Source organism: Schistocerca gregaria, chromosome X, assembly GCF_023897955.1.
Source record: "Schistocerca gregaria isolate iqSchGreg1 chromosome X, iqSchGreg1.2, whole genome shotgun sequence".
NCBI classification, from domain to species: Eukaryota; Metazoa; Arthropoda; class Insecta; order Orthoptera; family Acrididae; genus Schistocerca; species Schistocerca gregaria.
The window spans coordinates 210,704,379-210,727,398 of record NC_064931.1 but is presented as its reverse complement, the minus strand read 5'-3'; the positions used below and the strand labels follow the sequence as shown (position 1 = coordinate 210,727,398).

At 41.5% G+C, this 23,020-nt stretch overlaps 1 protein-coding gene across 3 annotated transcripts in view; it reads right to left on the bottom strand.

Annotated features, from left to right (window-relative positions):
- LOC126299611 (uncharacterized) overlaps nucleotides 1–23,020 on the bottom strand; it is a 468,671-nt gene that overhangs the window by 201,624 nt on the left and 244,027 nt on the right. Inside the window, exon 1 of one of the 3 annotated variants that reach the window (XM_049991645.1) lies at nucleotides 8,607–9,263. The exons of the other annotated variants lie outside the window; for them this stretch is intronic. The gene's annotated coding sequence lies outside the window, so the exon portion shown is untranslated. Of the gene's footprint in view, nucleotides 1–8,606; nucleotides 9,264–23,020 lie in introns of those variants that run through there. 3 annotated transcript variants of the gene reach the window in all.

Genomic DNA, 23,020 nt, shown 5'->3' with positions numbered 1-23,020 from the left:
GTCGAGTAGAAAATGTCCGTACGAAACATCTAGAGTAGTTTCGAATACTTTCCACACTGCAATGATACTAAGCAACCATTGCCTAACAACAGATTGGGCGATGTACCAAACCGAACGTCGTTATTCTGATGCGTGATTTCTTCCTAATTGTTGTTCAATGAAATATCCTGCACGCCGAAGTTGCCGCGTTCTGGTACGCTCGAAGGCCATATGAAAATGTGAAAGGTAGTGTCACCGAATGGGAAATTGGATAATTAATACACTCTTCCAAACGAGTCCTGTCGACAGCTACGGATAAAGAGCACAAATCAGGTGGACAACGAGGGGGGGCGGAAAGAAACCATTCCAGCATTCTCCTGAAGTGAGTTAAGCCGTCGCCGTCCCCCCCCCCCCCCCCCCCCCCCACACACACACACGCACGAGTCCACGTCCGCAGCTCGTGGTCTAGCGGATAGCGTTGCTGCCTCTGGATCATGGGTTCGATTCCCGGCCGGGTTGGGGATATTTTCTCTGCCCGGGGACTGGGTGTTTGTGTTATCATTTCTTCTTCTTCCTCATCATCATTCGTGACACTTGCTGAACTGAGCTGTGTAAAACAATGGACTGTGTAAAGGATTGGGACTATGTACAGGCGCTGATGATAGCGCAGTTGAGCGCCCCACAAACCAAACATCAACATCACGAGTCCGTCTTGCCTGCCAACACTGAGTAAAGGCGGCATACTAGCATTCACATGACGGCTTGGTCATACAGATTTGAGTTTTCCGTGGTTTCCCTAAATCGCTTTGAGACAAATGCGAGGATGATTCCTTTGAAAAGGGCGCGGTCGACTTCCTTCCCCAATCCGAGATAGTGCCCAGTCTTCACTGACCACGTCGCCACGTATCGTTCAATATCTACCTTCCTGGCATCATCTTTGAGTCCTTGTCATGTCCGCATAACCTTTCGGAGCAACTCTTGATGACTTCATAAAATGGTGTCTGGGCAAGAAATATATGGACTTACCAGCAAAGAACAACGGGCAACACGGCACTCTTACCCGGCTTCAATGCAACCGACCACATCCCCGAATTTAAATGAGTAGCATAATAAAGCGTGGAATGAGGAGTGGGTCGCCGATACTATGATATTAAGATTTCCTTTTATTTAACATAATATCTAAATTTCGCGACAGCTTTCATTCTCTTTCCAAAGGGTAAAATATATGGCAAAAAAATAAGGAACCCAGGTGCACGGTCTGTAGCACTTGACCACCGCCCCCAATTATCTACAATGCTTTCCTTGACAGACATGTTGATCAGGACAAAATGCATATTCCTAGCAACGATAATTAACAACATAACATATATAAAAACATCTGCCTATGAGTTACAGAAATCATTAGTAACACCGCAGATCAGTTGCACAGCCTCGACTGTACTGAACTAACTTCTCTGCCTTTAAAGTGATTTTTCAAAAATGTTACAAAACACACAAATGGGGTTGATAGGTAAATTAAATCACAGACGCATTGCAACACAGATGAAATAATTACCTAAATTTGACTTCCCCAGGGTGGTGGGTGATGGTGGAGGGAGGGGAGGGGGGGCGGGGCTGAGTTAGGAATCACTTCCACACTTAGTACTTTTCGCGTCTCCCCCCCCCCACCCTCTAAACTTGCTATTCCCATCTTTTCACCTTACATCGAACTGAAAGCTGTCTTACAAAACATTTGGTCACACTGCCCACTAATAGCAACAGCTGCCTACAAAATGTAGTTACCAGAATAAAGAAAATAGCTCACAGAAACACATACAACTCCGACATGTGAAGACTTATTTTCAAATACAAATAAATAACTAAAAGTGAATTCATCCCCACATAATGGCTGATAGGCAAAACAGACTGCCACTTCAAAAAAATAATTGAAAGGACTGGTGGAATAAAGTGCCAACCCTTTATCTTGCAAGGTGCTTAATCTGGCATTTTAAATGCACCATATTCTGGTAACAAGTAGTTTTATTTGCACCACCAGAAAGAACTGTCTACTAAATTAATTGCTTTCTTACCTCATTTATGTTCTTGTCTTTGGTTTTATTCAACATGTAACTCTAATAATTCAAAATGACATGCTCATGGATTAGCAATTCCTTCCACAGACTCCTTCAATTTATCAATGAATATACATGACAAGTAAGTGTATCTGTAATGAACGTGAGAAACACCTTCACTGGTGTTATCTCTCACCAACCCAAAATAAAATAATATAAGAGAATATCATACCAGCGTAACAATGAAATACTTGTGCTTGGGTGCCATACAGTAGGTCTATTGAATTCAAATAGTCTGTAAACCCAATAATATGTTAAAGCAGCACACAAAAGTGGGAAATTGCTGACCCTTTGGGCATAGGGACGCAAACAAGTTGGTGGGACACACAGTCCCACTGATCATAAAAGGATTAAGTTTATGCTACTTTACATCTGAAAGAAACAAATACAAAGAATGTGGGTTGCAACATGGTTTATTAACTATGTTATCAATGAAATTTATGTGGCAGAACACAGACAACAAAATCTCACTAATCCTAAGAATTGTGAATACATTGAATAAGAGTTCTAACATAACTGTCCAGCAGTGTAAATACACTTAGAGCTATCCTGGGATAAAACCGTGTCACAAAAATGTGTGTTATACTCTATCCTCAGAAGTGGTATGCACTTATCCTCTGAGCCAGAAACCAGACTATCCAAGCAAACAAATTTTAATCATATCTCCACATTTTTCAACTGCACACCATCTCACTAATGCTGAAAGTCCAGTTAACTCTCATCATGGCCTACAAAGACATCTGGATTACTAATCGGAAACAAACTACCAGATAGGAAGTTGGCACATTAACTTTAGTACAAAAACTGATACTTCACTGGCATATAATTGTAATTTCCTATAGACAAAATTGAAAACACTGCATTGGTTTTAAATGAAAATAACGACACTTTGATAATGTGGTCACAAGGTAATTCTTTCAGTATAAATGAATCTAAATTTTGAAATTTGCTGATATTGCAAGATGGTCTCATGCACAAAACATTTGATTGAATTTAGATAATTCACTGGATCACATCAAACATCTTCCTCACATCTAAAACATGATCATTGCCTTACCACTTGCCACGTTAAAATGAAATTGCTTAGCTGATTCCGCAAATAGACATGGGCAGTATGAAGCTGGAACCATCTCTAAATCCTAGTCATGTGGATAAATCTTCATGAAATGAGTTGTCTGTCACTGACAACTGCTACACTCTCACAAAACCTCAGAAAATGACTACTCTAAATAAGAATATGAGGATATTTTATCACCCAAAATGACTAGACCATAACATATTTTAGTACTTGCCATGATCACAGGAGTCTAAATTGGGTGTCTCCTTGTTTGTGTGTGTGATTGTGTGTACTATTGCCAGAAAAAGACAGTGCTCAAAAGCCAGTGTGAATGCTGTTTTCTGTTAATGTGTTTCTGTGCTCCACACATCAATCCGTTACAGATGAGTGGTTGCCTTTCGCTTATTTTACTTATTAGTACAAAACTTATTTTTGACACATGACCACATTTAATAAAATATAATAATATTTGGCTTTCTCCATAATGTAATTATCACAAATGACCAAAGGGATTAATAAACAACTGAAACAAAGTCAGACACACAAGTTTAAAGTATTTCTCAGTGTAGTAAAAGTTGATGATAGAGTAATAATTATGATGCATAGAATGAAACAATATTGGACAAGGATAAGGACCAGAAGGGATTGTGCTAACTAAAATTAACATGGCCTTCAGGTGGCAAAATAAAAAGAAGAAAAAATAATATTTATAACAATGCTCATTATTATACATAACAATCCTTCATGGTACAACACACTGAGAATACTAGGTGGTCCAAAGCTTCTGATTTGCAATACATTTATAAAAGATGCACTGTTTTCTTTACATACCATAATAAATGGAAGGTTCCCCAACAACTGCCTGGATAACAAAGACAAGGATATACAACCAGTAATAGTCCACTGCCTAGTATAGCACTGTAATGTTCATACAAAACTTTTGGTAGATGATTGCATTACTGCTCACAAAACCCCAGAAAATCGATACAGAAAAAAATCACCTTTCAAATGGACTGTCAAACGCTACATAGGAGAAATCACAGAAACATGATAGCAATTTCTTTAGAGGGATAAATGTCATTCTCAGGAGACAATTCAGCAACACACTTTACTAATGCTGTAAACATCACAAGAAACCTAATCATTTTCATCTTTCAGAATACTATCTACTAAGCAATCTGTGTGATCAATTTATTTGTATTTTAACTGTTTACATTAAGCTAAGCACAGTTTATATTTTCTTTTAAGGTTTTGCATACTGGAAGAAAATAGCATATTGCACTCTTTACATGGTACTTACATGGAGAGAGAGAGAGAGAGAGAGAGAGAGAGAGAGAGAGAGAGAGAGAGAGAGAGAGAGAGAGAGAGAGAGAGAGAGAGTAGCTATTTATTTTCATTGTATTGCCATGATAAATTCTATACCATTGTGAGATGGCCCTTGGATGAATGAATAAATAAATAAGTAAGTAAAAGAAATTAAGTTTTATGATGCATGGTCTCACACATACCCATCTTTGTCATCTATCAACCTAATGTGATGCAAATAAAATATAGTTTTTTACATCATCATCATCATCATCATCATCATCATCATCATCATTATTATTATTATTATTATTATTATTATTATTATTATTATTATTATTATTATTATTATTAAAAAAACGAAATTTCCTGGCAGATTAAAACTGTGTGCCGGACCGAGACTCGAACTCGGGACCTTTGCCTTTCGTGGGCATGTGCTCTACCAACGGAGCTACCCAAGCACGGCACACGCCCCGTCCTCACAGCTTCACTTGTGCCAGTACCTCGTCACTTACATTCCAAACTTTACAGAAGCTCTCCTGCGAGAGCTTCTGTAAAGTTTGCAAGGTAAGTGACGAGGTACTGGCAGAAGTAAAGCTGTGAGGATGGGGCGTGAGTCGTTCATGGGTAGATCAGTTGGTAGAGCACCTGCCCGCTAAAGGCAAAGGTCCCGAGTTGGAGTCTCGGTCCGGCACACCATTTTAAACTGTCAGGAAGTTTCATACCAGTGCACACTCCTCTGCAGAGTGACAATCTAATTCTGGATTATTATTATAAAAATTAGAGAATGGACAACAGTGTTGTTGATGTTGAAGGTGCTACACACACACACACATTTTCAGTTGACAGTGAATTACACTGTTCCAGTACTTAAGCAAAGAAGAAACTAAGAGCGCACACATATCTCAACAACACATTTAGCGTCTGTAGTACATGACAGTTTCACAGGAGAACCACTACATTGCGGAAATCCTGCCATGAAAGTGTAGCAGCTTCTAAATATGAGTGTGCTTTTTTTTCTTTTGCTACACATCACAAATATGTAATACCACTCAATTTGAGTACTAAGAGGAGGAGTAAGTAACTGATCTCCAACGTTTATGACCATATCTTGATTATCACAATGTCCAATGACATGAAAATCAGCTATGACAGAGTGTTATCAAAGTGTCCAAAGCTAATTATTGTTGGAAATGGTGGGTTTAAAACAATATTGCAAGTCACTTTATGTTTTATTCCTGTTTAATTTCACAATCTTGGATAAATTTCACTGTGATAAGCTATAATGTTACAGCCTCAATGAAGTAGACTGACTGATATCCAGTAAACTGGTGACATTTTTACATGATGTACACAATTTCTTGTTGTCCTTGTTACTACATACTCTTATCACCTTTTGTGTAATATTATGAATTTTTGTGCATTTTCAATTTATTTTCACCAGCTGCTTAAGAAAAACTGTCTAGAATATTTCTATTAAGGATTCGACAAGATCCAGCATGGGAAAAATAACATTGGTTAATATATCTGCCTGACAGAGTTTTCCTCTGAAGTGGTGAAAAATGTAACACTTAATAGATCATGTAGCAACCTTATTCACACTATGTAGCATTTGGTTATGCCTGCTTTTAAAATGCATGCAAGGGTTAACCCCATATCGCCCTGTGTTTTAACAGCAACAACAAACATACATCTTGTAGTCCCTGTTATCCATTTCTCCTGTATTACATATTTTACAATTCTTATCTGATATATGTAATGTGTCAATGAATGAGTACTGTGAACTATAATTACAAACAGTAGCATGCAATATACTTCCAAGTATATGACAACTACTGCTTTAATATTCAGTGCACACTGTTAGATGCTAAATGTATTCAGTGTTTACTGTAACATACTAAGTAGTACACCATTCGTTAATGACAAATCCTCCTCTGCATAACAGATGAGTCAATTGACCAATATGTGGTAGTTGATATCCTTAAACACTTTGTCAATGAAATTTGCTGACAAAGCCTAAATTTACTTTTATCACTTGTTTGTGGAAGACAATAACTGAGTGATTCCATTTCCTACATATTAACTACCTATAACACATTCTGTAAAGCAGTCATGTTTCCTGAGTATTGATAATGCCACAATAAGCATTAATGCCAAGAGTACCATTTCACACCAACTTCAACACCTTCACCATTCACAGCCTAAGGTGTCAACGATGTAAAATACACAAAAATTTTTAAAAAATATTTTTTTCTGAGAACTCATAATTTGTGTTCATGTTTTATCTGTACAAGAGTCATTCTTCTTCACAAGAGCTTGAAACCCCAAGAACCTTACAAGTAACATTTTCTGTAATTCTGAGCTCAAACAACAAAAAATTTTAGCACCTTGTAAATTATTTTTTAAAATAATTCTTCTGAAGCTACAGATTATGTACTTAACCATATATTTTTGTTATGGGCACTGAACTGGCTTCTCTCTGTCCTTTTATAAACATGTTGGATTTTTAAAACAGCAGAAATCAGTCAACAGACACAATGTATCAACTTAAACAGATATCAAACTACTTCTATATTAACTGTAGTGAGTCCACCACACCAGCATCCACTAGATGGTTTGTTCACAACCATGTGACAACTTTTATTTATAAATTCTCTCTTGATAATGCACTTTTTAAGTCATAAATAGAAATTATTCAGATAACTGGGCACTGCATCCTGCCAAGCATTCTTCATATTGATGTCTACTTCAACATACTTTCTTTATATCATTCTTTGTAGATTAGTCAAATTGCAGAACTAGTCAGCCATCTATTTCAAACTGAATCCAGCATGTCTTAAGAAGTTTTTAAATAATTATATAACTCTTAGAAGCACAACATTGAAACATGTTGATGTGAGTGCAGATTCAACATTTAGAAGCATAAATAGTAGCTGAATTGTAGTCTACAGTCACGAGACAATATCCCTGCATTTCAAGGTGTAACTGCAGGTAAAGTTTATAGTTAGTTTCATTAAAACTTACTTATAGCGAAAAAGTGTTTTTCTGTAACTTGCACTAATAAATGTAGAGAGAAAGAAGATGGAACAGAATTGTTAACATGTCCCACGACTACTACTTTGCCAGAATTCCCTCAACTGAAACCATTCTTTTCTAATAAATAAATAAATAAACAGAAACACACCCTATGAATGCTACAGATAAAACTATTGCTTGCACTTAACCCTGGCATTTACTGTTATTTTTTAGGTGGTTAAGAGTTTAAAGGACGTATTCGAGGGCTGCACGTTACACTAAACAATTACTATATTTTGTTTTCTTTAAAGAAGGTAACAGGGCTGCCTAAAGCACATTTCAGCCCTTGTGACGAACATAAATCAAAGTGAATTCTTATGTGAAAGTTAACAAGAACCTCAAGTGTCGTTTAGCCTGGTACATGATACCATAAATACGCTTGTACCATGTGACGTATGACCGCTGTCATCTAAAACCCCATCAGGGATTAAAGTGTATGTAATGCCTAAGAAAGTAAGCGTGTAATACTTATGAGCAGCACGTAAGTGTCTACGAATATGTCAGTAAATATTATTTACAATAGATCTTCTAATCCCAAGCTGCTGAACTTTGACATTAATGGTGGGTTTGGTGGTATCTTAGAACAGCTAAATCTAAAATGTTGCCTGCATAGTACAGCTGTGAAGAAATGGCCAGGCGCCTGTGTCGCCATCTCTGCCCCCTCCCAATCAGCCCGTAACTGCCACACCAACTAAAGATCACACCCAAGACCAGAAACCTGCAGTTTAATGCTATTCGACTTTAACTATCCAAACAAGCGAATACAAATTACATTCGTAAAAATATATATTCAAGAGCTCACGTATAACATTAAAGATAACGGAAATTATACGAGTTCCAAGCACTTTTGTGTTTCCTTTTTCTTTGGTAACCTGAGAGAAGTAGTCCCAATGATACAGGAAAAGTAAATGTGTTATAAACGATTCTGTTTCCACGTCTTCCGCTAACGGTACACTTGGATGTGCATGCGCATAGAATTTCTTACATCCAGTCTTTACGGAAGCATTTACTAACGACATGTCTACAAGCATGCACGTTGGCGTCTAGCGACGATTAAAGAAAGAAAAAAAAAGTAATACCTGCACTGATGAGGCTTGGACTGTGTGCAATTCATGTATCCGAGGCCTGAGAAGAAGCTACATTCACTGAATGCAGCCGACATGACACACTCGTCGCAAAGCCTGTCCTCCACTTTTCCTCACTTCACAGTTCATTCTAAATACGAAACGCGCACGTTTTTCACAGCTCGGTAACAGCGATTCAAATTCTCCGTCAGCCAGGTGTTGCTTGTAGCAAGCACTCGGCAGCAGTCAGATAAATCACAACTGTATAGCACACCAATTGCAAACGAAATGTTGCAGAATTTGCAGGAAGTACACAGCACTCTTCAAACACTTCGATGAGTTTATCCTGTTAGGTGATAAGATTGATGCACTCTTCTAAAAATTAATATCTCTAGTTTACACCAGACGTAAGTAACATACTTCCACAGTTCTTTTCTTTTTTTAAAAAAACTGAGACAAAGGTTTTCTCCGAGGAGTTCAGAGGCCGAGATAGATGTGGAAATGGTAAAGCGACGGTGTGCTTCAGTAGTCGTCGGCGACTTCTAAAAGGTCGCTCCTGGGCTCGTTAGTTTCATTCAATAAGACTTCGGTGGAGCTGGAATACGCTAGCGACGCCATAAGCCGTGACAACGCACTGGCACATCGTCTGCTGTGCTGAGCGCTGGAGGGGGCCACAAGAGTCACAAACGCGGGCGCGGAGGGGCGGCGCGACCGACAGCGAGTGGGGGCAGGAGGGGAGGTAGGCGGCAGGCGTAACAAAGCGCCGCGCGCCCGCCCTTCCCTGCCCAAATATACGCTCCCTTCAAGCCAGCACACTACACACCACTCACTAATCATTATGTTAACGTATCTATTAACTTCACAATATTGCACAACTACGAAACAATGCGGACTATGCTGTTGTGAGCAGCATCGTCGGTGGATGATAGTAAAGAATTGCAGTAAGACTTAGCAAAACTTCCATTAGTTGAAATGTGATGTGCAGCACTCTTCGTATTTGACTAAATGGTAATACCCATAAGCAAAGATAATGATCCCGATGGTATCTAATAACATGATTAGTGGCGAACATCCACTGGTGTGAAACACAGGTTGCTTTAGTCATTCACGACATTTTGCAAACAAAAATAGCTGCATGTGAACAGGTAGATTTCCGCCTCTCTAGATTTTAGGAATGCGTTCAACATTGTACCGTATTCTCCACATAGTACCATATGCTCGACAACTAATCACAAGTCGATCATACGAAAAAAATGGTTCGAGGACGGACTATTTGATTAATAGATAACAGTGCGTTATACTGGACGGCAATATGTTCCACAGATACTAAAGTAACGACAGCGTTTCCCCAAGAAAGCGAACGAGACCTATTATGTTTCCAGTAAACACAAACGGTTTATCAGATAATATCAGTGTGGTATAAAATTGTTCGCTCACGACGTTCTGTACAAGAAAGGGTTTACTTTGGATTATAGTACGGAAATGCAGAAAGACTTTGACAAAATTTTCACTTTGTGTAATGAATGACACCACTCTTTAAATGTAGATAAGCGTAAGGTAATGCCAACAACGGAGAGAAAGAACCCAATATACTGGGCGAGTCACATAAGACATAACACCTCTTTTATTTCGTGAACGGTTCCAGGTATCGAAACGCGGATTTTGGCACACGATAATACGCTAACGGGCATGTACTTCGGTATGTGATCAAGTGCCCTACCTCTAGTATTGATTGAGATACTGAAGCAAGTATAATTTTTTCAACATAATTATATTCATTTTTAACGGCATCCGAAAGCGCTTGAAAAGACGAGTACAGTGGTATAATGCTCGTTAATGTTGAGGTTGAAACTTTTCTTACAAGAATCCGAGACATTTACTACACCTAGAAAGAAATATGGCCAGGGTCAGCTACTGCGATGAAAACGACGCCAGAGTTCTCATACGAGCCTATGTCGTTAGATACAGCAAGACAATCCCACGTAAAGATAAAACCTTATTTCCTATACAACACAGATACCGAGTCAGCTTCACGTCGTACCCAATTTTCACGAGCCTCGCATATCTAGTAGTTTAATATAACAGGCCGGCCACTGGTGGCCGAGCGGTTCTAGGCGCTTTAGTCTGGAACCGCGCGACCGCTACGGTCGCAGGTTCGAATCCTGCCTCGGGCATGGGTGTGTGTGATGTCCTTAGGTTAGTTAGGTTTAATAAGTTCTAAGTTTTAGGCGACTGATGACCTCAGAAGTTAACTCGCATAGTGCTGAGAGCCATTTGAACCATTTTTAATATCACAATAATAATTTGATTATATAAGAGCTTGGTACATTAATCTAGCATAACGCCAAGGAGTTGCAAGACAGAGAAACATATCTGAAAAATACTAGCCCAAAAATTTGAAAGGCACATGTATCACACAACGGATTTGAGAGCTGTAATAGCAAATACTCGAAACACTTTTGCCATCGTCGTAATTCGCAGAATGCAAAGTGGAAGTGTACACCCACCATTATAGGAGATGACCCACGTGATTATTCCCCTCGCCCCAAGAGATCAACCTGAGTTCAGTACCATGCGCCTCAAACCACTGCAGCTATCCTGTAGGAAGATGCCGTCGGAGAAGACAACAAGCATGAAGGGTTGCAAGTGGCCCCGCAAAAATGTTCACGTCGTCCACAGTTGTCATCAGGCCTGTGATTACTAACCCAAGGCCGACTGAAGCCTAGGCGAACGTCTAACCTAGCATAACACTACCCCCACTGGCCTGTGTCCCCGATAAGGTGTATATTTCGAGCAGCTGTTCCCCTGGATGACGTCTGCTGAGGAGCCCCATGTTCAACAATGTGCTCTGAACGGTGCACTCCGGAACACCTGTGCCTTCACCTTCGTCAGATCAGTCAGAGATCGACGCCTTTCCTGCTTTACTGAGCGGGCAAGTGTGCGACCTCCACATTCTGTGATGATGCGTAGACGTCCAGTACCCTGTCATCTACTCGTGGTTTCACGGAATTTCAGTCACTTCCCATTAATGCTCACGACAGCAGCGCGCAAACAGGCGACCAGTTTTGCCGTTTCCGAGATGCTTGTCACAGGCACCGGGCCATAAACATCTACTCTTCGCCAAACTCGTTTATATCCGTGGATTTCCCCGACTGCACCCCTAACGTCGCTAGAATTATTCCCAATTCTTCCCTGCACCCCTTGTAGACCTACAGCTTCCTAACCGCGCCGTCTGTCCGCAGCGTCAGCAGATGGCACCAGTCTTGTTGTGGGAACGGCAATAAAAGTTTAGGCTCATCGGTGTACACCTCTCCAAATGACATTAGAGGAATTGGGGATATTATGGAAGGGTACCGACAATCCACCCCACCAGCGCGCGCGCACCATCCGCGAGTGGCAAATGAGGTAGAAGACGGAGTGATGCTACTGTTACATTAAGTACATTCTAATATTCCCCTACGGTATCTTGCGGAGTGTAGGTGTAACATTAATATTACTGAAACTTCCTGGCAGATTAAAACTGCGTGCGGAAGGGCCTCCACACTGTCCTACTACATAGTTTCCGAATTCTGAACCCTCTATGCTCCACAGTAGTGCTTTGTAAGGTTCTGCTGTGTGTTTTGTCCAATATACGATACCTTTCGTCTGCTAGCTGTATCTTTGTAGGCTCACTGCACGGTTCAAATGGCCCTGAGCAGTATGGGACTTAACATCTGAGGTCATCAGTCCCCTAGAACCTAGAACTACTTAAACCTAACTAACTTAAGGATATCACACACATCCATGCCCTATGCAGGATTCGAACCTGCGACCGTAGCAGTTGCGCGGTTCCGGACTGAAGCGCCTAGAACCGCAGGGCTACCACGGCCGTCCCACTGCACGGGCTCTACATAGTTTTCGCATTGGGAATATCGATGACAGCGGTGTTTTCAATTTCCTGGAAGAAGAAATCGGCGATTTCAGCTCAGAAGGAGAAATTGATGATTTTGATACACAGATTTCTCTGTGGCTGGATGCTCCGGTAAATATTTAAAAATATATCGTAAAAAAACCTCTGATAGTAAAAAGTATCATAACAAACCGCTGCTCATACATGTCTGCAAAACGCGTTCCGATGTCAGAAAGGGTACACCTACCAAAAAGAAACATCCTGGTGGCGTCCAACTTTTAATGTGGCTCCGCGTATGCCAGAACGTTTAATAACATATCACACTCCGGTAAATTATGCGTAATAACGGTGCGTACAAATTTTTCTTCGAAATAAAATAATTATTCTGTAAAAGATTTTTGGCCTCGCAACTTTAATATTTCACAATAAGTTTTTTAAGATTAGATCAACCGAGATTCATTATTTCAAATGAAGGTTCATACGTACGTGTGTGTGTGTGTGTGTGTGTGTGTGTGTGTGTTGTCCTTAGCGTAAGTTAAAGTTAGATTAAGTAGTGTGTAAGCTTAGCGACCGATGACCTCAGCAGTTTGGTTCCGTAGAACTTACCACAAATTTCCTTTTTTTCCACAAAACGTGTTAATGCTACACGGAATAAAGATATTATTTATTAACAATAGTAATCCAAGAAACGCGTACGGAGAGAATCCACGTAAATCTAAGCACATTGCTCGAGGGAAAATTGAAAATGGCTCTAAGCACTATGGGACTTAACATCTGAGGTTATCAGTCCCCTAGACTTACAACTACTTAAACCTAACTATCCCAAGGACCATCACACACATCCATGCCCGAAGCAGGATTCGACCGTGCGACCGTAGAAGCCGCGTGGTTCCAGGCTGAAGCGCCTAGAACCGCAAGGCCACAGGACAGATTATAACTCCCGAGCATTTTCAGTCCAGCTCTCTTACGTGAGTAGACAAAATAACCTCACTTCGTGTTTATATGATGGAGTTACTGTCATTTTATTAAGTGCGTGCTTATTTGCAGTTATGAATTGAGTTTCTACATAAAATAGGTTTCTATAAACTACAGCTGAGAAGTGTTTGATTTCTCAGTGTGATATCGGCGAACCAACTTTCTCCTCCGAATGCCAAAACGTAATTGATGTAAGTGATGATTTTTATATGTGATACCTTAATATGTAGACAAATCAGTGTGTTGGTTGTTCTTCCTCTGCGTAGAACAGTCTTCCCACAAACGTCCCAAATTTTACTAGTTGATGTTTCCTGCACGGTCGAATTGCACCACTAAGTGAACTATACCTGCCAGTACAGACTGATCCTATAACGCCCACTTGTCCACACATCAACACCAATAAGCATCAATGGCTCGCTCTTTTCACATGTACTTGGAGGTATTAACCAACTTAAAACATACGACTTATAATGGCTACAATTATTAGTCGCAAATGACGTAAATACTGATGTAATGTTGTTCAGTACACAGTCCTGAGTCACCAATAGAAATACCCGTTACACCCTTTTTTTTTTAAAAAAAAAAAGAAAGATTAAAGTGTTATTTTTCCCACCCGCTATACGAGAGTGGAACGGTAGAGATATAGGATGAGAGTGGATCTATCCACCTTCTGGCAAAACACTTTAATGTTAATTGCAGAGTAATTATGTAAATATGGATGTAGACACTTAAACACGGCATAGCTTGGCATATTTTGCATTCATAAAGAAACTCAGGAGGGTAGCGATATGCACATACGCAAATGGCGATACTATCGCAGACAAAGGTATAAAAGGATAGTGCATTGGCGGAGCTGTCATTTGGATTCATGTGAGAAGGTTTGCGACGTGATTACGGCCGCACGACCGAGAAGTAACAGACTTTGAACGCGGAATTCTAGTTGGAGCTAGGCGCATGGGACTCTCCATTTCGGAAATTGTTATGGAATTCAATATTCCTACATCCACAGTATCAAGAGTGTGCCAAGAATACCAAATTTCAGGCATTACCTCTAACCACGGAGAACGCAGTGGCCGACGGCCTTCACTTAGTAACCGAGAGTAGCTGCGTTTGCGTAGAGATGTCCGTGCTAACAGGCAAGCAACACTGCGTGAAATGACCGCAGAAATCAATTTGGGACGCATGACGAACGTATCCGTTAAAACAGTGCGGCGAAATTTTTCGCTAACGGGCTGTGGCAGCAGACGACTTACGTGTGTGACTTTGGTAGCAGGACATCGCCTGCAGCATCTCTCCTAGGTTCGTGACCATATCGGTTGCACCCTCGACGACTGGAAAACCGTGGCCTAGTCAGATGGATCCAGATTTCAGTACGTAAGAGCTGATGATAGGGTCGAGTGTGCTTGCAGGCCTCACGAAGCTATGAACCCAAGTTGTCAACAAGGCACTGTGCAAGTTGGTGGCGGCTCCATAATGGTATGGGATGTGTTTACATAAAATAGAACCGATCGCTGAATGGAAATGGTTATGTTCGGCTAAATGTTCCCAAACAACGATGGAATTTTTATTGATGACAGTGCGTCATGTCAGCGGGATACAGCTGTTTGGATTGGTTTGATGAGCATTCTGGACAATTCGAGCGAATGATTTAGTCACTCACATCGCCCTACATGAGACATAATCGAGAGGTCAATTCGTGCACAAAATCCTGCGCCGGCAACACCTTCGAAATCATAGACGGTTATAGAGGTGGCATGGATTAATATTTCTGGCGGAGGCTTCCACCGACTTGTTGAGTCCATGCCACGTCGAATTGCTGCACTATGCCGAGCAAAAGGAGGTCCGACATGATATTATGAGATGTCTCATGATTTTCATCACCTCAGCTTATGACAAAATAGGATCGACCGTGGATCGGATGCTGCACCTCCCGTAGACTGACACATTCTTTTATTACATTTTATTCAATAAAGGTTTAACTGGCTGTCCGCGGTAAGGACGAGCTAGTACTCCGGAAGAATCGAGAACGGCGTTGGAAACTTTAAAGATATAGTTCTTTTTCGCCATGAACTTCAACTCATTTCTCGAAATTTTCCTTTGTGTCGTTTACTGTTTGCTCAATGTACAGACCGAATACCATCGCGGATAGGCTACAAGCCTGTGTGACTCCTCAGTCACTGCTTTCCTTTGATGTCCTCCCATTCTTATAAATGCCGTCTCGTTTTTGTGCACATTGTAGACAACCTATCGTCTCCTGTATTTTATTCCTGATAACTGCAGATTTTGAAAGAGTGTATTCCCGTCAACACAGTTATAAGCTTTTTTTCTAAATCTACAATTGCTATAACTGAAAGCTCCTCTTTTTTCAACGAATCTTCTACGATAAATTGTACGGTCATTTTTGCATCTAGTGTTCCAATATTCTTCTGGAACGTAAACCAAGCAAAGTGGCGCATCGTCAAGATACTGGACTTCAGGAAGACGGCGGTTCAAACCCCAGCCTGGGCATCCAAAAGTATATGTTCCGTTGTTTCCTGAAATCGATTAAGGTTACTGTCGATTTTTTCCATCTAGCTCCCCAATAAGAGTTTGTCCTCCGTCTTTAATGACCTTTCTTCGCGCTGGAACCGAAACTGGTGTTCCCTTATGTGGGTTTCTACCAGTAGTTCTATTCTTCTGCAGACAATTCGCTTTTGTGTTTTGAAACTCGTAATACTCGCTAGTTATTATTTTAGTCTCTGCAACGCAATCCCAGTAAACACTGGAGACAACGCTTTCGTCAGAGAAAATCGACTGTGCCTTACTGTGCAGGCGACCTGCACCCCGGTAACCGCTATGACTGCCAAACACCGTTTCGTTTCTAGCGCAAAGTGGTGGACACAGGTTCCATCCATCGTAACAAACCGGCGTACGAAGTTAGTTGGATTCTGTTTAAAATAATACAAATACTGTTGAGAAACATGCTCCCGCATTCGTTGTTGTTCAGAGAATAACAATTACGACAGTATCTTTGATAGAGCTAATTCTTTGTGTAAAATGTATCGCACTCATCTTTGTAACATACCTATGGCGTCATGTATTTCATTAATCTTCAATAGCCTATCAAATAATACAGTTCTGAAACTTTCTCTATGCTTTCGTATGTGGTTGCAGTTGTGAGAGGTAGCGGCATACACTGGCACTAGCTGCCACCTACATCTGCCATACACACTCTGCAAACCAACATGAAGTGCATGACACAGAGTACTTAGCATTGAAACACATTTTTGCACTTCTTCCCGTTCCAAAAGAATATGGAGCATGAAATAATCGTCGCTTAAATATCTGTGTGTGAGCTGTAATTAGTATAATCTTGTATTCAGGGTTACTGGTTACTGAAGCTTTGTCAGTAAGCTTGTGTATACAGGGGATGGTCAAACAGCCTGAAAAGCTTGTAGGAGTGTTGCAGGGTATTTTTGTGCTGAGAAATAGTGGTTATAAAAATTAGATAGGTTGCGCCGATTCCGGGCTAATTAGCATTAAAGTTAGCCAATCAGGCAGTTGCGCACGTAAGCTCAAGCGGTCCGCCAGATACAATAGTGTCAGTTTTTCGCATAGCGTAGTTGATAGCGCCCGAGACTGTATAGTCTTCGCTAGGGTTCGATCTTTACTACTGTCCCAAGTTCAATTTTTGTATCGCTCTCTTGTTCGATTTTAGGAAACCAAAAGAAAAACACGACACCGACTCTGGCGGTCCGCTCAGATCTGCGCGCACAACGGCCTGTCTGACTAACTTCCACGCTAATTAAATCGAAAACCGCACAGCGTATCAGATTTTTTGTTAACAATTATTTCTCAGCACAACCTACCCTGTAACACCCTTTCAAGTTTTTGCGACTGTTTCTGACTGAACACTCGTTTCGATCTTTCCATGTATGCGTTCACTATCATCTATTTGTCCTATTTGGGACGGGTCCCACACACATGAGGAATATTCTAAGATATGCCGCACAAGTAATTTGTAAACAGTCTCCTCTGTAGACAGACAGACGCAAGTTGCTTTCCCTACGACTAAGTCAACGTGATCACTCCATTTCATATTCCAACGGTTTGTTACATCCAGCTATTTATCTAGTCAACAGATTCCAACAGTAACTTATTGACACCTTTCGGTGTCGCCTTTCTGAACATTTAAAGAAATCTGCCAATCCTTGCACAACTTTGAAATCTTATCAAGATCTGACTAGATATTTGTGGAACTCTTTTCAGATAGTACTTTGATGTAGATAACTGGACCTGCAAAATGTCTGAGGTTCTTGAACTTTTTTCTCAGCGCTGCACCATGGTATCTTCCATCTAGTAAAGTTGTAGAAAGAGGAATTATTTTCTTCTTTGATGGGGAACGAATTACAGGCGGTGCACTTGCTCGGCTTGTGCAACTATCGAGAAACAAGTCGACTACGACTTGGTTGGTTGGTTGGTTGGTTGGTTGATTTGGAGCTTGGGGAACGAACAGCGAGGTCATCGGTCCCGTCGGATTAGAGAAGGATATGGAAGGAAGTCGGCCGTGCCCTTTCAAAGCAACCATACCGGCACTTGCCTGAAGCGATTTAGGGAAATCACGCAAAAACCTAAATCAGGATGGCCGGACGTAGGTCTGAACCGTCGTCCTCCCGAATGCGAATCCAGTGTACTAATCCCAGCGCTACCTCGCTCGCTGTCTACGACTTGCTGAGAGTCACATGGTAACAATGATGTGTGTAGGGAGCCACGGAAAAATATAGCAGCCGCACCACAGACAGATTCGAACCACAGCCTTTTCCAAGTGCCATTATAGACTTTGATTGTTACACTGTACAGCTCGGCATGCCTTTGCAGTGGTGGTCAAACGTCCTTCAGTGGCACTATGTATGTACTGAATGTCATCCGCCACTATTTCTTCCTTAACCGTAGTCCATTTTCTCGTTTACTTTTCATTTGGCCCACATTATGCGAGTTGCACCAACAGTCCAAATAAACGAACAGACGAACGTCTAGCGGTGACGTCAATAGGGAAACGTAAAACAGGGGCGTCACTGTGACTTAACTAGCGAGTCTGATAAATAATTATTTGAAAAGGACAAACGATGCGATTAACAAACGAAGCCGCATGCATTAACAACAGAGCAACAATGAGACATTTAGTGGAAGGAAGACAGAGTTTTACAGGCGAAAAATTTAGTGCAAAAATTCGTTGCTCAGTCTGTTTTTAATGACTTTATGCAAATACGAGCAGCAGGATGAAAGCATTCCTCATTACTAAAGGTTCGTCATATCATTGTATAATATTGAAACGTCTATACTGAAGATTTGTGCTCAATAAAGTAGTCTTTTATATCACTTATTTTATGTCTGATGCCAAATAATTGCTCTTCCAGGCCGTATTTATGATACCATTTCGATTTGATGATTATTACTATTGATACTAACCATAAATTTAAAAATATTCGTACAGCTACTTTCGGCGGTTTGGAGATTTCAACTACATGGATAAATCAATGTTGTACCCCCTGCTGCCCTGTTGCTGAAGATTTGGCACAAACATTCCAATTGGGCAATATTGTTTGGACAGCAAGGTACAGTGGCGAGGAAAGGTGGAATTTAACAACAAACTTCGAACGACAAAGACTAAAAAAAAAAGGATGTGATGTATAATATTTTCTTGTTGTCCGTCCTATTTCTCATTACAACAGACTTCCTTACATCCACCTAGCAAAATAAACAATTAAAAATTAAAAATCTGGAAGCATCAAAAAGCCATTAATGAAAATGCAGCCTGAAAGCACGTGTGTTTACATAAGATGGCAACGACTTTCTTAGGTTTTTTTTCCAAATTTCGATGAATCAATTTTTGTCGTACGTGAGAGCAACGTAAAATTAATTGGGAGAGAAAGCATTCTCAAAGTAAAAACACAGAATATTCTTAATCGCGCATTTGCGAAATAAGTGTTAGCAACTCCATACACTGTCGAGTCACATTAGTGTGACCACTTGTCAAAAGCCTGCACAACCACCTTCTGCAGCGCGGACCGCTGCGAGACGTGAAAGAAGAGTGTCAGGGGCGTCGCGAAAGGTGCCGGCAGGGATGTGGAGCCATGCCGACTGCAGTGCCGTGGCCGGTGGCGCAACTTTTTTTTTTTTTTTTTTTTTTTTTTTTTTTTGGTCCGCTCAAGATCCGTGGCGCGAACAGCCCGATCCCACAGATTCTCTACAGGGTTGAAACTCGGGGAGTTTGGTGGCTAGGGGAGAACGGCGAACTAATCCTGATCTTCGAACGACGCACATACATTGCAAGCTGTGTGACACGTTGCATTGGCCTACTGGTAGATGTCATCGTGCCGAGGAAAGAAACTGCACGTAGGAGTGGTCATGGTCCCCAAGGCTAGATGCATACTTGTGTTGATCCACTGTGCCCTTTAGAACGATGAGATCACTCAGGGAATGCAACGAAAACACTTCCCAGACCATAACGTTCGTTCCTCCGGCCAGGACCCTTCCGACGATTGTAGCAGGGAGTTCGCTTTCACACGTTTAACTCCGTACACGCCAACGGCAATCTATCCGACGGAGCATAAAGCGCGATTCATCTGAAAAGGCCACCTGTCGCCACTCAGTGGACGTCCAGTTGCGGTATTGGTGTGCAAATTCCAGCCTTCGTCGCAGGTAAACAGCAGTCAGCATGGGAGCATGAACCAGGCGCCAACTGCAGATGCCCATACCAATCAACTATCACTGAACAGTCGTTGAGGAGACACTGTTGGTAGCCCCTCGGTTCATCTGGGCGGTCAGTTGCTCAACAGTTGCACGTCCATTCGCCCGTACACTTCTCCGCAGCCGTCGTTCACCCCTGTCATTGCCGGCCGGGGTGGCTGTGCGGTTCTAGGCGCTGCAGTCTGTAACCGCGTGATCGCTACGGTTGCAGGTTCGAATCCTGCCTCGGGCATTGATGTGTGTGTTGTCCTTAGGTTAGTCAGGTTTAAGTAGTTCTAAGTTCTAGGGGACTGATGACCTTAGAAGTCAAGTCCCATAGCGCTCAGAGCCATTTCTGAATCCCTGTCATTTATGGCCCGGGGTGCACCACAGCTGTCTAGACCCCGGTTTTGGATAGCGCCATTTTGCCATGCACGGTACACTTCAACCAAGCGGTACGCGAAGAGTTTGCGAGCTTAACCGTTTCGGTATTGCTACCGCCCTTGACGCGAAAGAGAATGATCATGCCCTTTTGGACTACACATAACACACACAAACAACACACACACACACACACACACACACACACACACACACACACACACACAGTTTGTTCCCCTCCACTGCTAGTGCTGCCACCTGCTGTCTGTGAGTGGTTGTTGCATGCTGACGTGTAACATAGGCGGTGGTCACATTAACGTAACTGACTGGACTGTGTATTATGTCGATAAGTATGGCCCAACAACCAGAACGCAGATGTGTTTCCAATGTGAGCGCCTCTCTGGGCCTCTAAAGGTGACGAGTTACTATGTATTGTATCTACGTAGGTTGCGTATCCAAGTGAGATTTGTAACTTAGTTTCTTTTTATTATACTTCCAACGTTTTCTTTCTTTTTACATAGGTTATTTGATGACGACTTCGTAATTTACGATCTGAGGCTGAAATAAATAATAAAAAAAATATAAGACGGAGACTGTTTCCTTACGGCAGTTTGTTTACTCACTTCCGTTACTGAGCTTCCCAAGTAGAAAAATTCATTTACTTGCATTACTATTGTGTTTTCCGTTTTAATGTTTGCCATTACTGGTCTGTTCCAGTCATCGATCACCATTATTTCAGTCTTGTTTGCGTTTATTTTCAGTTTATGGTTTCCCACGGCACCAGACAAAATATGACGTTTTGGAAAGATATTGTAACTTGGCGATTTTTTATTTATGTTCAAAGAAAGGTACCGCAATTTATTTTTTATACTGGTGGTCGCCAGTTTCGGTTATTACAACCGTCATCAGACCCAGAGCCGGTTTAAGGTCCAGGCAACAGAAACTGCTGCCGGACGGGGTGACCGAGCTGTTCTAGGCACTACAGTCTGGAACCACACGACCGCTACGACAGCAGGTTCAAATCCTGCCTCGGGCATGGATATGTGTGTGATGTCCTTAGGTTAGTTAGGTTTAAGTAGTTCCAACTTCTAGGGGACTGATGACCTCAGAAGTTAAATCCCATAGTGCTCAAAGCCATTTCAAACAGAAACTGTTGCTTGGTGCTTCAAGCTGAGAGGAACGCCACTGTTGCTAGTTGCGAATTCTTTCAAACGCTAACGGTTCATCTCCTAAATCCTGTCAAGATGGTGCAATATTCTGCTCCAGTTCTTCAACTAAATTACACTTCACTTTTAAGATGACCCAGGCAAAAACATCCAAAGGGTTGAGGTCAGGCGACCTCTGAGGCCAAGGTACAGGATGTGGTCAACCTCTCCATCTTAAACCATACTCGCACGTTAGATGTCGCCTTGTATCAGCAGCAAAATACGTCTGTGCTTCATCAAGCATGTACCACATTCTCCAACGCTTCAGAATGTAAGGCAGGCCATGGCTGAAATTTAGCCCAATTAAATGGAGCCTTAATTAAACAGCTTAACTTTAAAATACATTTGTACTGACTAGCACAATATTTTGTATTGAACTCACTGGTGGCTTGTAACCGCACACTGGCAATTATCTCGCGCAGACGGCTCATTTGCGGACCCAAATTTACGGGAACGCTCTTGATTCTGTTATCGTATGCTTTCATACGTGTCAGTTTTCGCTATTAATTGTGATCTATCCTGCACTTACAATAACAAAATTTTTACTATAGCGATCATAGATAAATAAATAATAAATCTTGTGTGGCTCACAGCGAGCGAGAGGGTGCAGTGATAAGCACACTGGACTCGCAGTCCGGAGGACCACGGTTCAACTTTCGGCTATCCTGATTTAGGTTTTCCTTCATTTCCCTAAACCGCTCCAACCAAATGCCGCGCTACATCCTTTGGAAGAACAGGACTGATTTCGTTCCCCGTACTTGATTCCGAGCTTGTGCTCCGTCACTAATGACTTCAATGTCGACGGGACGTTAAACCCTAATCTCCCTTCCTTCTTTTTCTTGTTGCTCACAGCGAGGTACAAATATTTTATTCTGCCGCCATTTCAGTGAGGGGAGTTACCAGTTTAAGTTGGTGTTGTCAGCAGTAATCGAACCCGCTATGGAGCGGGTTATAATATTTGTGACTTGAGTAAAATTCTTCTCACTGGATATTATTAACTTCACTGGAACTACTCTTCACAGCAAAATACCTAGTTCTTCGCCAATGATAAGTTCAGTCATGAGGAATAAAGTGCTTACAGACACACAATTACACTAACTAGCCAGCTGTGGCGCGCCTCCCCTCTGCATGTGCATAGCCGTCAATAACATCCAAATAATGTAGTAGTAACACTTGAATCCAGACTGCAGTGTTCAATTCATCTCCTACACTGCTCTTTTTCCACGCTTGTACATTCTTCTGTGTACTTTGGTCCAGCACTTTTGTGAAGT